Source organism: Nematolebias whitei, chromosome 4 (genome assembly GCF_014905685.2).
Source record: "Nematolebias whitei isolate Nwh7 chromosome 4, NemWhi1, whole genome shotgun sequence".
NCBI lineage: Eukaryota > Metazoa > Chordata > Actinopteri > Cyprinodontiformes > Rivulidae > Nematolebias > Nematolebias whitei.
Window position 1 is genome coordinate 7318836 of NC_056501.1, and position 4870 is coordinate 7323705.

Here is a 4870-nt window from a genome sequence, read left to right on the forward strand (position 1 = left end):
GTGGATGGATGGATGGATGGATGGATGGATGGATGGATGGATGGATGGATGGATGGATGGATGGATGGATGGATGGATGGATGGGTCACCGCCATAAAAAATGAAGCCATTTTGACCATTAAATAAAAACGTCCCAAATGTGATGGGTCAGCGGTGACACATAATAAATGTGACTTATATTTTTTTTTTCCTCTTCATGATGCCTTTTGTGACTGATGTGACTTATACTCAGGAGTGACTTATACGCCGAAAAATACGGTAATTCTGGGAAAACTGCAGGTAAGCAATCAGGCTCAACTCTCAAGACATGTCTCCAAATCAAGCCCACACATGCAGACACACACATGTAGCCACTGCAGCTGTTTAACACATGTTCTATAGTCCATTAATGTGCAGATCCAGCAAGATGAACTTGAGCAGCAAGTCTGTAACTGCTCCTGCTTATTGAGGCTGAAAGAATATGACCAAAACAAAAATCCCACAAAGCTGATTGTGATTTTGATTCATTAAAATGTGAGGATATCTTGCAATGTTATAAAACTCTCCACACACAGCAGATGAGAAGGGCGTGAGTGTATCAGTTAGTGCTCATGAGCCTGCCTGCTGACCTCATTGCTGAGGTCAATGCATCTTGATATCAAAGTGTGAAAAGCAAACCGAGGAGCTGCCAAATGTACGAGGACGTCAACGGCCGCTGCAGGACACAGGAGGGTTTCCCTCTCTGCAAGATGCAGAGGATGAGATTTCTTTTCAATAAGGCAAGTTGATGCAGGATCAAAAGGTTGCAGAAGGAACTAAACCAGCATTATTAATTTAGGCATTTCTTATGGCAGCAGAGAGAAGGTTAAGCCTTCAGAGCGAAGTAAAAACAGCCGGGCTTCATTCGACTGAGTCACATATTGATTCCCGGAGCGTTCGCTTCGCATCACATCGGCAGAGCAGATGCATTTTCAATAATTGCTGGTGTCGATTTAATTTAGGAGAATCTAAATTAGGATCCAGATTAAAAATTTGATTGGTTGAACGTTTCTTTTTCATGCTCAATTGAATGCCCTGCTAAGAAATGTTCAGTCAGATGTTCTATATTGAAACGAGGGTTTTACAGCGTCTGTAGAGAAAGATCTCAGGCTTTCACCTGCTCTCCAGACATCCAGCTGAGGCGCACAGCTCAACTACGTCAGGCTGGTCTGAGAAAACAAATAGGACAGAATCGGAGATGTGAAGACACCTGGACAAGTGGAAAAACGTGTGTGAAGATGGAAATGATGAGTAAGCCTGCAGTCAAAAATATGTTTTATGGATCAATCAAGGGGGTGAAGCACCATTAGAGGATCTGTGTGTGTTGGCGTTACTCTTGTCTCCTGTTCTGCTCTTCCTCCGTGTTTCTCCTTCAGCTCCTGCCTCCGCCACCTGTTGTCCTTCCCCAGGTGTTTGTCATTGTCTGTTCGTTAGTGTCTGTATATAAGTCTGCGTCTGTTTCTCATTGTCTTCAATGGCATCCTGGTTTCTGCCTCTCTCTGTGTCTCACCAATGTTCACGTGTTTCTGTCACGTCAGCCTTTCGCTTTGTTTAATAAATCAATTGAATTGTTTGTACCTCCTGAGTTCTCAGAGTCCTGCCTGCACATGGGTTCAACCAGACACAAGAAACACAACGCGCCATAAAGACGGAGCTGAACGTTCAAACACACAGCTTTCACAAGACTTCTGTTAGCTGGGTTACTTTATCGTTTCAACCTAACCTACCTCCTGCATGTTACTCTACAAAATTCAGAGGAAACGTCAAAACTGTCCATCACAAACGACGCTGAAATAAAAAGTGTCACTTTGTTTTCAGTCATTTCAGCTGTTTCTGTAGCTAAACGAATATCTGTGGTTGAACATTTTTGTATACAGATTTTCCAGTTAGGGAGACATTAATCATGGATATGAAAAAAAAAGGCTTTTAAGGTGAAAATACATTTTTTTGAATATCTAATAAGGTTACGTCAGGTCCTCTGGATGGATTCTTCTGTTCATTCTTCAGGATGGAGCTGATTTAACCTCGTTACATTGAACTACCTGGATTTATTGAGCATGCATCGGAACATTTTGTGAATATTTTACTGGTCTTTATGAATTTGCAATGGGTAGATTTAACCCCATCAAAACAATGCACAATACTGAGCTGAAGTTGGGATGATTTGGTCTAAAATGTTACACTCAGTGGATTAAACTATTAGATATAGGCAAAAAAAAAAAACATTTTAAGTTTCCAACAAAGTTCAGTCAGGTCCGCTGGGCGTTTTCTTTTTGTTGAAATGTTTCATCTTTCATACAAAAGACTTCATCGGTGGGAGGAGCCACAACAAACCCAGTCTTATAAGTGGCACACTCACATCCATGGGTCAACCAGTTTGATGGTGCTCAGATGGTTTCTGGAGTCTGCTCTCTCCCCCGCCGACTCGTTTGAGGCAGTCAAAAGTGGTTCAAAAGCCAAACAGGTTCAAAATCATCCAGAGGACTTCACTTAACTTAGCTGGATTTTTCTACCTGGATTACTGAACATGAATCAGGAAATATTTTAAGTTGTCGTTTGCTAAAATTAAAGTCCTGTACCATCTAATGCCATTTCCATTTAACCTAATCATGAAAACTCAAGTGAAGCTACCAAAGTTTATTGTTCAGCTGTCAATAGGGGGGGTCTCGTGTCTCGTTAACCACTGGACAAATGTTACTGAAACTTGGACCAGTCGTGAAGTCTGCGACTGATTTACTTTCTGGAGTCAATCTGATTCAATATGGCTGCCAACTTACCCTAAAAGACACAAAAGTAAAGCTAACTCAGTCAATTTTACAAATATTGATGGCAGTTTTGGTGTGGTGACTCCAAGCGTTAATAGACTCCACAATATTGTGTAAAATCTTGTCTTTTGGAGTCAAATGTCTGTTGTGTTAGCAAAATGTAGCAGAAACCACTCAATGGGTTTTAAAGAAACACATGAATCATTCATAAAAATGTGTATAGCTGATTAGCTTTAAGAGTCTACTGTATTCAAGGTGATCGTCTCAACCAACTGCACAAAAGTGACTAATTATGTTAATTTACAGGGACTGACTAAGATTTAGTGTGGTAGTACCTGAGAGTCATTCATATCTTATCTCTCTGATCGAACTCAATTCATTCAGCTTAAATCCTTCCATTCTCAGTCTTCCCCTGTCTCCACAGGTGCGCCCCAAGGTTCTGTACTCAGACCCCTCCTTTTCATCATTTACCTCCTTCCTCTAGGTCACATCTTCTACCAATTTGTTATCCATTTCTACTGTTATGCTGATGACACACAAATCTACTTGTCAACCAAACCAAACTCCACTCACCCACCCTCCATCCTTCGCGACTGTCTCAGTGAGCTCAATCACTGGTTTTCTAACAATTTCCTTCCACTAAACGGTGACAAAACAGAAATCATCCTCGTCAGTACCAAAAACTCTATTTCAAAATCAGAACGTCTTCTCATCCCCCTTAACAACTCTCTGCTACCCCCCTCGCCTCAGGTCAAGAGTCTTGTCGTCAGCCTTGACGCCACTCTTTCCTTCACTTCACACATCAACAATGATACTCGGTCTGCCTGTTTCCATTTCCAAAATATTAAACGTCTCCGTCCTTCTCTCACACCGCGCTGCACAGCCATCCTTGTTCAGTCTTGTGACTTCCCGGATCGACTACTGCAACTCCCTTCTTTATGGCCTCCCCAACAAATCTCTTCAGAATCTACAGATGGTCCAGAACTCAGCTGCCCGTGTCATAACCCAAACCTTCTCTTAGCCACATCACTCCTGTCCTGCAGCAGCTCCACTGGCTCCGTTAAATCGTGAATCGTCTTCAAAAGTCTTCTTCTCACTTTCAAAGATATCCACAATCTTCCCCTTTCTTACCAATCTGACCTACGCTTCTCCATCCCCTCTCGCTCTTTCAGATCCTCCTCTATGTACCCTCTGCCCACCTCTCCACCATGGGGAGCAGGGCCTTCACCTGCTCTGACCCTCACCTCTGGAACTCTCTACCGCCAGACCTACGAAACACCACCTCTCTTTCTCTGTTCAAGACTGCTCTGAAAACACATTTCTTTAAACTCTCTTGTCCTTCTTAACTTTGTTTTATGTATTTTATATTCTTTATGTATTTTATATTTCAATTTATTCTTGTTGGTCTTTGCACTGTCTTTGTTTTTGCACAATCTTATCTGATATATTTCTTGCTTAAAAGTGTCCTTGGGTGTCCTGAAAGTTGTTTTTTATATAAAATGATGATAATGATTATATTCTGAGTGTGGGATCTTGTGCATGAGATTATTTTCAATGATTGACATATACTGTATGATGATAACAGCTACTACTGGTCATTTCTCAGCATAAAATGCTTTTAGTTAAAAAATAAAAGTTGCTACATTTTAAGGTATTGGTACACTGTCGATAATAAATTGTCCTTAACAATAAAATCTGTAAATAAAGTGAAGTTTCTCTTGTCGTTCACCTCATAAATGACCAGGCATAAAAAAAAAAAAAACAAGTTCCATCTCTCTTTGAGTGGCTCCTAAAGTTAAAAAAAGCCGTTGAATATCTAATATCTATCTGTTAAATGCTTTGTAATTCATTAGTTTTACTGTGGGCTGACTGTGGTCAGTGGTCTGACGGGTGGTCTCGTTAACCTGAAGCTGCGTGTTCGAGCCCAGACGGTGTCCAGAGGAGCACACGGCATAAACAAATAAAACTTGCCAAGTTTGCTCACAGTGGTGACCCCCGCTGAGCAGAGCGGCCGAAAGAAAAACATTTAATTATTTTACTGCCCATAAAAATTCACCCTGAAGACAGTAAATACGAGAGCTAAGCAC